Raw genomic sequence first — 11456 nt, 5'->3', positions numbered from 1 at the left:
TTGGAAGGAAAGTTATGACCAACCTAGACAGCATATTAAAAAGCAGAGACATTACTTTGCCAACAAAGGTCTGTCTAGTCAAGGCTATGGTTTTTCCAGTGGTCAGGTATGGATGTGAGAGTTGGACTATAAAGAAAGCTGAGGGCTTAAGAATTGATGCTTTTGAAATGTGGTGTTGTAAAGACTCTTGAGAGTCCCTTGGACTGCAAGGAGATCCAATCAGTCCATCCTAAAGGAGATCAGTCCTGTGTGTTCATTGGAAGGAAGGACTGATGCTAAAGCTCGAACTCCAATACTTTGGCCACCTGATGCAAAGAGCTGACTCATTTGAAAAGACCCTGATGCTGGGAAAGATTGAGGTCAGGAGAAGGGACGACAGAGGATGAGATGGTTGGATGGCATCACTGACTCAATGGACATTGGTTTGGGTGGACTCTGGGAGTTGGTGATGGACAGGGAGGCCTGGTGTGCTGCAATTCACGGGATTGCTAAGAGTCAGACACGACTGAGTGACTGAACTGAAATGAAGCTGGAAAAAAGGAAAAAGGGGTAAGCATATATTTAATCTGGAAATTAGCTATTCCTTTGTCACTGATTTTATTTATATATTACATATACTTTATGCATAAAATCTAAGTTGATCATTCTTATGTCTGTATGCTGGTTTGGAAAATGGGATTTTATTACCAAGATATAAACCATAAATTTAAGTTCTAATAATACTGAAAATAATTTTAAATAGGCAAATCTTTTTCAAACACCACAATACAATCCTTTACAAAATCTAATTCTCATTAATTTTCCTCGTAAGAAATCTAGAAAAAGTCTTCAGTAGAATGGTATGGAACAAATTTGGTTATGACATTTCTATAGTGACAATCTCAAAAGTTCTTCCATTTTTAAAGGATGAATAGAGTTAATGAAAAACCCTGTAGCGTAAGAGAAGAGGTTCATTAGTTCTACACAGAAAAATATACCACTGAAAATTATTTACAAGAAATGAACAAAAAAAGAAAAAATCTGGCTTAGGAATATACCAAAAAAAAAAAAAAAAATTAAGAACTCAGGTTATGGAAAAAAAAAGTACCATATGGAAACTGGGATTTAAAAAAAGACTATGAATTAGATAAAAACATAAAAGAAAATTTTAAATTCAAATTGTAAGCAGAGAAAGTGTTAGTCACTCAGTTGTATATGACTCTTTGCAATCCCATGGACCATGGTCTGCCAGGCTCCTCTGTCCGTGGGATTCTCCAGGCAAGAATACAGGAGTGGGTTGCCATTCCCTTCACCAGGGGAAACTTCCCAACCCAGGGATTGAACCCTGGTCTCCCACATTGCAGGCAGATTCTTTACCGTTTGAGCCACCAGGGATGCCCCTGTAAGCAGTAAAGAACTTAACAAATATTACAAAAAATCAAATCAGCGATGGAAAGGCCTAACTTAAGAAACTCTGCAAAAGAAAAGTTAACAAGGACATGTGAAATGATTATGACAACTAGAGAACAGAGCCAAACCATGAAAAATTGCCAGAGGGGGAAAAATGAGAAAACAACAAAAGACAAACTTAAGAAAGTACTTCTCTCAAATTAAAAAAAGATTTCCATCTGTAGACTGAAGGACACATCATCTTCCAGATAAAACTAATAGACTAAAAAAATCAGTAGATATAATCCTAAACTTCAAAATAATTAAGTATGGTTTTTCCAGTGATCATGTATGAATGTGAGAGTTGGACTGTGAAGAAGGCTGAGCACTAAAGAATTGATGCTTTTGAACTGTGGTGTTGGCGAAGACTCTCTAGAGTCCCTTGGACTGCAAGGAGATCCAACCAGTCCATTTTGAAGGCGATTAGCCCTGGGATTTCTTTGGAGGGAATGATGCTGAAGCTGAAACTCCAGTACTTTGGCCACCTCATGCGAAGAGTTGACTCATTGGAAAAGACTCTGATGCTGGGAGGGATTGGGGGCAGGAGGAGAAGGGGACGACCGAGGATGAGATGGCTGGATGGCATCACTGACTCAATGGACGTTGAGTCTGAGTGAACTCTGGGAGTTGGTGATGGACAGGGAGGCCTGGAGTGCTGCAATTCATGGGGTCGCAAAGAGTCGGACACGACTGAGCGACTGAACTGAACTGAAACCTTTACAATGCAACTGTGAGCTGAACTTGCTATGGTAAAGGCACAAAACAAGACCATGGAAAGAGTTTACATCCACAGTAAAGATGGTGTAAATATGGTATATACTATATACCTTGTAGATTATTTTTTATTTGGGCATTAATTTACTGAGGGCAGAAACAAGAACCTAAACTCATGTTGAGATAAAAAGACAGCATATTTCAAAATAAATCCTGGTTTTCAACTTTCTTGAGTATGTATTTTGTTTTAAATGCACAGTTTGTAGCACCTCTAAATTAACTTTAATCTGAGGTAAGAACAAAAATAATTGACAAAGGAACATCTTGTACCAAAGGGCTTTTATGAGCCCTGAAATGAATTATGTAAAAAAGGACAAGCTTTTGTGTGTATGGGTTTTGGAGGTTAATAATACATTAACATTTTCAGTATAGTAGTATAGTTATTTTACTTCCACCAATCATTGATAAAGTGATCCAAGTCTGACTGCTAAATAGGTGGAGCTAGAAATAAAATTATTTACTGTGAGGATGACTGCAGTGCTTTCAAATAAGAGTTTATAGCTAACCTCCTCTAAAAAGCTGTCCGTACTTGCTGACTCCAATCCCTTTCCCTAGATTCTCTCTTCAAACCACACTAATCAGATTTTCTTTCCACTCTTCTTAGAGTGCTCTTGCATCAACACCAGTGACCAGCACATTGCTAAGTACAACATTCATTTCATGGTCCTCATCTCATGATGTGTCGAATCAAAGACTTCTTCTCAGTCTCCTCTGTGGTTCCAACCTCTGAACACGGAAAGAAAATCCCAGAGCTCAATCCTCACTTCTTTAGACCAGATCTCATATAATCTCAAGGCCTGAAATACTACCTATTTGCTAATGATTCCTAAATTTCTATTTTGAGTTGGGACCTTTCCACTCCACTCCAGTCTCATATAACATCACAACAGGCATCTCAAACCTGACTCGTCTAAAGCTGAACTCTTGATTGCTGCTCCACCAACCTCCCCATCTCTCTCATCCTCAAGTCTTCCCCATGTCATAAAGGGCAACTCCATCCATCCACTAGCTTAGGCCAAAGGCCTCGCGTCATCCTTCCCTCTTTTACTCTCATACTCCACATCCAATCCATCAGCAAATCCTGTCAGCCATACCTAGAAAACAGCAGCTTCTTACTACACTATTGCTACCACTTGGTCTAAACTCCATCACCTCTCATTCAGATACTGACCCAACCTAACTGGGCTCCCTGCTCCTACTGTCCGTTCTGAACACAGGCGCCAGAGTGATCCTTTACACCTGTTAAGTCAGGCCCCACCACTCCCCTCAACCACCTCCCTCCTCACTCAGGGGAAAGGCCATGGTCTTCACCAGGACAGATGAGCTCTAGACCTTACCTCACTCTTCCTGCCTCTGCTCAATCCCACTGGCCTCCTTGCTGGCCCCCAACAAGCCTGCTGGCCTCCAGACCTGAGCCCTTGCCTAGTGCACCCGACCCCTACACAGCTGCAGGGCTGTCTCTGACCCCTTCCGGTTGTACTCAGGAGCCTTCTCTATGGAGCTGTTCCTTATTTCAAAACTGCTTCTGCTCCTTCCCTGGATCTCCCTATCCCCCTTCACTGCTTCATCTTTCTTCTAAGCAATTACTACCACTGACTGGATAGATTTTAGTTTTTAATCAGTATTTTACTTATCATCCCCATCCTCACTTTCCCCAGTGGAATGTTAGCTCCAGGAGGACAAGAATTCTGTGTTCTTTTGTTCCTCCGGCATCTCCGGGGATTAGAACCATGCTTGGCTCTGGGAGGCACTCCGCATACATTTGCTACAGGAGTGCTGAATATGCAAACTCTTAAATCCTGATAAGGCTAAGGGATTTAGCACACTATAGTATCCAACTTCTCTCCACAATGGGAAATACCACTTTACAGGAACTGGAAATGCCTTTCTCTTCCATATAGTAAGTAATACAATTTGCTCTAAATAACACGCCCCAAATTTCTTAATTCCTCTTTACTACAGTCTTTCAAATGTCCTTCCTACATCCTCTAAAATATTAACTTCCGTGCTAAGTTGCTTCAGTCATGTCTGACTCTTTGCAACCCTATGGGCCCTATGGAACCTGCCACGCTCCTCTCTCCGTGGGATTCTTCAGGCAAAAATAATGGAGTGGGTTGCCATGGCCTACTCCAGAGGCTCTTCCTGACCCAGGGATTGAACTCGCGTCTCTTATGTTTCCTGCATTGGCAAGTGGGTTCTTCATCACACGGACAAACCTTTCATTCCCCTTTAGCATTACTGCCATAATATTGCACTAAAAATGGTATCAAAATGCAAACAATTATGAAAAGTAATGAAGCTCATTAACAACCAAATAAACCCAACCCTGCTGCTGCTACTGCTGCTAAGTTGCTTCAGTCGTGTCCGACTCTGTGCCACCCCATAGACGGGAGCCCACCAGGCGCCCCCGTCCCTGGGATTCTCCAGGCAAGAACACTGGAGTGGGTTGCCATTTCCTTCTCCAATGCGTGAAAGTGAAGAGTGAAAGTGAAGTCCCCCAGTTGTGTCTGACTCTTAGCGACCCCATGGACTGCAGCCTACTAGGCTCCTCCGTTCATGGATTTTCCAGGCAAGAGTACCGGAGTGGGGTGCTATTGCCTTCTCTGTGAGGGCCCTAGTCCATGCTTAACTTTATTGTCACTATACTCCTTAACAAGCAAACATTTTTCTAATTAAACACCCTTTTAAGCTAAAAAGGAGTTGGTACAGGATACTTGCATTTGGCCATGAAAATTAAACCTCAGGGAAATCAGTTCAAGCTATTAGGTTGGTGTGAAAGTAACTGCAATTTTACACTGTTGAAATTGGCCATATGATACCAGAATACATTTTAAATAAATGTGGTTACGTTATACATCATTTTAACATGTATTTCTTGCTTTATGCTTTTTGCTAATGACTTATTACTTGTTGTTTACATTTATTTTAGACTATGGAAATGACGTTAGACAAAATGCAAATTTGAGCTATATTTTTTTTTATTCAAGTTCAAAGTGGGTTGTAAAGAAGCAGGGAGACAACTCGCAACATCAACAAGGCATTTAGACCTAGATCTTCTAACTATGTATGTGCAGTGGTTGTTCAAGAAGTTCTGCAAAGGAGAGCCTTGAAGCTGAGGAGCATACTGGCTGGCCATCAGAAGTGGCCAAAGACCAACTGAGAGTCATTATCAAAGCTGATCTTACAACCACACAAGAAATTGTCAAAGGACTCAACGTTGACCGTTTTACAGTTGTGTGGCATTTGATGCAAATTGGAAAGGTGAAAAAGCTCAGTTAGTGGGTGCCTCACAAGCTGACCACAAATCAAAAAAATCATTGTTCTGAAGTGTCATCTGCTTTTATTCAACAACAATGAACTATTTCTCAATTGGATTGTGACACACAACAAAAAGTCGACTGTATAATACACGACAACCACTGACAACCAGCTCTGTGGATGGACTGAGAAGAAGCTCCAAAGCACTTCCCAAAACCAAACTCGCACCAGAAAAAGGTCACGGTCACTGTCTGGGTCTGCTGCAGGTCTGATTCGTCACAGCTTTCTGAGTGCCGGCGAAACCATCACATGTGAGAAGTATGCTCAACAGATCGGTGAGATGCACGGGAAACTGCAACACCTGCGCTGGCCCCGGTCAACAGAAAGGGCCCCATTCTTCTCATGACAACACCCCACCACACGCCACACAACCAGCACTTTAAAAGTCGAGCGACATGGGCTATGAAGTTTTGCCTCATCTGCCGTATTCACCTGACCTCTCACCAGCTGACTACCCCTTCTTTAAGCATCTTGACAACTTGTTGCAGGCAAAAACGCTTCCACAACCGGCAGGAGGTAGAAAATGCTTCCCAAGAGTTCCTGGAATCCCAAAGTATGTATTTTCACAGTATAGGAATAAACAAACTTACTTCTCATTGACAAAAACATGTTGATTGTAATGGTTTCTATTTTGACTAATAACGACGTGTTGGCGCCTAATTACAATGATTGAAAATTCACGGTCCAAAATCGCGATTACTTTTGTACCAACCTAATACGAGTCAAATTGATAAGTAAACAAAAGTCTTATGGAATAGGTTTGTATAAGGTAACAAGCAGGAACACTGGAGTAAGGAGATGAGGTTCAAATCCTTTACTGTTTGACCTTGGACAAGTTAATTTAGACTCTGTGCCTCGGTTTCCTTATTTGTAAAATGGAAATGGTACCCCCCGCTGTTGCGACAAGGATTAAATACAGACAATACGATTCAAAGCATCCAGCACAATGACATACAGTAAGCATTGAAGACTTCTCTTACTATAATTCCCGCCCCACTAGCAGAGCTCTTTACGCTCCTAGGTACCATTCTTTAGAATGAGAATTGATACTATTAAATGATGTATTTTTTCCCCCTTCGTTATATTCGGTAGCCAATTCTAAACACCGTAGGCCGTTTTAAAGAATAAACGTCATTTTCTCGAGGCAGAGCCCTGTATTGCAAGATGATGGGCCTCCTGCATTGCACTTTTAATAAGGAGCAGTCCTGTCTTTGAACCCGGGTACCCGGGGCCATGTAATATCGGAATAGTTCGCTCACATCTCAGCAGCTTCTCTTCCCGCCTGGACGGCGGGTGCCGAGTAACTGGGTGCATACTGTCCGTGCCGAGGCCGAGACAGCGCACCTTTTCTGGCGGAGTGGCGAGACGCCGCCCGAGGGGGCTCCCGCTCGGACCGTCGACCTCGCGAGGCCCCGCCAGGCCGCCCGCCCCGGCCACGCCCGCCGCGCGGCCGTTACCCTCACACCAGCCCCCAGCGCCCGCGCCGGCCCTCCCAGTCCCCCGGGCAGCACAGACCCGAGACCGGCCACCACGGGTCTGTTCCCCGCGGGCGGCCCCGCCTCTCAGGTCCCTAGACCAGGCCCCAAGCCGGGCCCTCCGGTGCTTCGGGGCCATCGGGGGGAGGTGTCAGTGGCTTTCATCCCGGGGCTGCCCGCGGGCCGAGGCCCAAGTACCTTCCAGTCAGTCGAGGAATGGCGGCCCCGGCACCACCTTCCTCCCGGCGACCGCGGCAGAGGCGACGGTAGCGGACGGAGAGGAGGGGACGGGCTGGCCACTAAGACGAGCTGGCCCTAGCTGGCCAGAGCGGCCTCACTGCGCCGCGGCTGGTGCGCCCCCTGGAGGCTGGAAGTCGCACTGGCGGCTCGACCAGCTCTGAATCACTAAGCAAAGTAAGAAAACTGCTGCGGGGGAGAAGAGCAGACAACTGAGACAGGTTCCATAGATCTGAGTCCAGGAGCATTTTGCACCTTTCAAGTCTTTTTCTAAACAAACATCCCACCCCTCAGCTAAATGAAGGCTTCACAGGCAAGGACAGTCTTACCAAGAGTTTACCAAGTCTCTAAGTTGAGTCGGACTCTTTGTGACCCCATGGGCTGCAGCAGGCCGAGCTCCTCTGTCCTCCACTGTCTCCCAGAGTTTGCTCAAATTCATGTCTTTCGAGTTGGTGATGCTGTCTAACCATCTCATCCTCTGCTGCCCCCTTCTCCTCCGCGCTTCAATCTTTCCCAGCGTCAGGGTCTTTTCCAATGAGTCAGTTCTTTGCATCAGGTGGCCAAAGTTCAGCTTCAGCATCAGTTCTTCTGATGAATATTCGGGGTTGATTTCCTTTAGGATGGACTGGTTTGATCTCTGCAGTCCAAGGGACTCTCAAGAGTCTTCTCCAGCACCACAATTTGAAAGCATCAATTCCTCGGTGCTCAGCCTTCTTTATGGTCCAACTCTCACATCCATTCATGACAACTAGAAAAAACATATAGCTTTCACTAAATGGACCTTTGTCAGCAAAGTGATGTCTCTGTTTTTTAATAACTGTCTAGATTTGTCATAGTTTTCCTTCCAAGAAGCAAGCGTCTTTTAACTTTGTGGCTGCAGTCACCATCTGCAGTGATCAGGGAGCCCAAGAAAATAAAATCTGCCACTGTTTCCACTTCTTCCCCATCTATTTGCCATGAAGCAATGGAACCAAGTGCTATGATCTACCAAGAGCTGTAGGCATCAATTAATAGTTGCTGGCCTTCAGGTAAGTCTTCTCTGTAACCCAAATTGATGTATTAGTAATAACAACTGGCTGCTCTAATTTTCAAATATGAACCTAAGTTTTTTCAAAAAGGGTTTGACTACTTACATCCCACTTTTTAAAATTCCTAGACGAAATGCAACATGTGCCTAGCCAAAACTATAAAGATGGTGGGTGGTGAGAAGTACAATTACTGCAACATTTTTTTCCTGAGTTTATCAACAACTCTAGTCCTGTAGCCAGGAAGACTTACCCTGCACAGTGATCCTCTCTCCCCTAAATTTTAACATACTCACTCAGCCAATCCACCTTTCCTCTCTAGGGGGTCTCATGTCCATCCATTCCTTGGCTATTACTAACAATGTGTTCCTGGAAATGTCATGTAAATGTTTGGGAATTTTGTCAAATTTGAGAAAGACTCTATCATATCTCTTTCACGTAAGAATAAGATTTCAGACATTTCACATTTTCTTGTGCAGTGACTATCATAAATATGAAATATTCTTTGAATTGATGACATTTATTAACCAATCTGTCACTGATATTCTCCTTGAGGTTGTGTGTTGAGTTTATAATATCTTCATTGATGCCAGTAAATTGTGTCAAATCAGCAAAGAATTTCTCCAGTGTGTTCTTACAATTTCCTCTTTATTAATTGGTTAACAAACAATCCAAGACCTTAGTCATTACTTCTGTTCAAATGAATCTTTCCATCTTCATGATCTGCTTCTGTTTGATCTGAAAAAGTGTAGAGACTGCTAGGTGTAAGAAGCACAGCATTCCTCCTGGAGGATCTGAGAACCCATTTCCTTGTTCCTCCAGCTTCCAGAGGTCACTGTAGTCCTTGGCTCACGGCCTCTTCCATGTTCAAAATCAGCAGTGCAGCATCTTTTCTTCTCTCTGACTTCTGCTGCCAACTGTGTATCCTCTCTAACTTTGACCCTCCTGCCTGTTTATAAGGACTCTGGATCACGTTGGGTACATCTGAATAATCCAGAACCGTCCCTCCATTTCAAGATCTTTCATTTTAGTCCCATCTGAAAAGTTCTTTTTACTGTACAAGTTAACATAGTCACGGATTCTGGGGATTAGGACAGGGACACCTTTGGAGGAAATGTTATTCAGCCCACAGAACAGCCCTGATGCTTAAATTCCATTTCCTTCAGGGAAATCTACCTTTTCTTCCTCATTAGCAAAACCTATTTGGTCCTGAGTTCTGATTGTGAGCGTTCCAACAAGAGGAATACCTGTCATTATAACTAGGGTAAGTGTTAACGAAGGAAGAGAAGGGAGATGTTATATAAGGGCAAACAGAACAGGACCTAATTTAGACAGAAGAGCAGCAATGCTTTTGAATAAGTGATAGTTAACTGAGATGCAAAAAAGGAGGAATTAATTATACAATGAACAAGGCAGGTGATTTAGACAGAGGGAACAGTATGTGTGGCCTGGGAATGGTGATGTCAGAGTGTGACTGAGTTGTGTCCCGCCATCAAATCCTTAGCACCACCACAGTGAGTGACACATAGCAGTTCTTAGCCCTGGCAGCACACTGCAATCACTGCAGGGCCTTAAAAAGAGCAACACCCTGGCCAAGACCAAGTCAGAATTATTTGGAAGTATGGCCCAATATCCATAGTTTTTAAAGCTGCTCAGAGAATACTAATGTGCAGACAGGGCTGAGAAGCCACTCTGTTAGATACAGCCACAGGAGTCAGAATAAAAGAATGACAAAAAATATTTGCTTGGGGTAGGATTTTCTCTTAAGAGGTTTTCTTCTGTTTAAAGAAAAGAAGGGTTTTGGCCATCTCGATTATACATTCCTCTTCAGTCTTCGAAAATGCAGAAAAAGCTTTCAAAAACATTATTAAATAAACTACAAGTTTATATTGTACAATACAGGGTATAGAGCCAATATTTTATAAATGACATTTACAATATAAATGTAGTATAACCTTTAAAATTTGTGGATCGCTATGTTGTACATCTGTAGCTTACATAATGTTGTACATCAACTATATCTCAAATTTTTTTTAAGAAAAGACCACTTTGTGATGGAATGCTTATCAGGAGACACTCAAGTGATCCAGCAACCATCCCAGTGTAACCAGGTGTCTGTGTAGAAAAGAGATGTGTTGGAACGGACAGGTGTTTTAAAAACACACCGTATCTACAAAGGAAAGGGTGTTTCTTGGTGGTGAGTTCTGTTTCCCAGAAGGCAGTCCAGTTTTTTGTAGTACTAATGAATGACCATAAGGGGGAGACATGCTCCCAGAAAGCGTGATTCCCCTGTCTCCAGTCTCACCCAGGCGAACGAGAAACACTGAGAGATCTCAAGGCATAATTATCGAGGGAGCAAGTCACAGAATTAGACTTAAGATGGGGGAGCCTGGTGGGCTGCCGTCTATGGGGTCGCACAGAGTCGGGCACGACTGAAGTGACTTAGCAGCAGCATATATTTATCTACACCAGAGTTCCGTTCATTTCAGTTCTCCAGCAGCTTACACATTTAAACCACTGGAAAAATAAATAAATAGTGTATATGTGCCAGGCATTATATTTACAAAATTAAGGGAAAAAATGGAAACCTAGGAAGATATTTTCCTTCAGCAGCCAACCCAATTAGAAATGGAGCAGCAAGCAAATCTTTCAAAAAGGGATCTCTCTTCTTTTGTTAATTGAAAAGTAAACATCTTAGGTCTCCTTGAATTTCCGGAGTTACTAAGACAACAACAGCTACACCCCTGGGAAGAAGAAAAGAGCTTGGCTGCTTGTTGAAAACTCAATTTGTTATTTGTCTTTGCACTTAACCTGCACGTGGCAGAACCACACAGGTTTTCACATGTACATTAGATTGAATAATATATGTGATGGGAATGTATATAGAGCCTAACCCCAATTATCCTTCTCTTCCAAATATAAAGTAACTGATTGTTAGCCAGGGAATACCTTTTGCAGAGATTTAAGCAAATGCATTGCTTTGCAAGCCTTTAAATGCGACTGGGGAGACGTGGGTTTGGTCAGAGAGGCAGAACGGCTGTGTGAGGGGATAATGGATTTATTACAGGCATTCTGTCTCACACAATTGGGGCAGGAGTCCAGGAAGTAAAGGTCTGGAAGGAGGTGTTGGAGGCTTAGATCAAAGGTCACAAACTAGTTTCTCTGAGAATTCTAGAAGCCAAGTAGGGCTTGGAGCCCA

General features: G+C 43.1%; 1 protein-coding gene across 4 annotated transcripts in view; it reads right to left on the bottom strand.

Moving 5' to 3' along the window:
- The window catches only part of ANKRD46 (ankyrin repeat domain 46), an 80633-nt gene that overhangs the window by 62392 nt on the left and 6785 nt on the right, over window positions 1-11456 (bottom strand). For 3 of the 4 annotated variants that reach the window (XM_040260983.1, XM_040260980.1, XM_040260982.1), the window contains exon 1: window positions 7194-7326. The exons of the other annotated variant lie outside the window; for it this stretch is intronic. The gene's annotated coding sequence lies outside the window, so the exon portion shown is untranslated. Of the gene's footprint in view, window positions 1-7193; window positions 7327-11456 lie in introns of those variants that run through there. 4 annotated transcript variants of the gene reach the window in all.

The sequence above is a fragment of the Oryx dammah genome, unplaced genomic scaffold, assembly GCF_014754425.2.
Source record: "Oryx dammah isolate SB20612 unplaced genomic scaffold, SCBI_Odam_1.1 HiC_scaffold_19, whole genome shotgun sequence".
In the NCBI taxonomy this organism is placed as follows: Eukaryota; Metazoa; Chordata; class Mammalia; order Artiodactyla; family Bovidae; genus Oryx; species Oryx dammah.
This window is presented reverse-complemented; position numbering and strand designations above follow the sequence as displayed.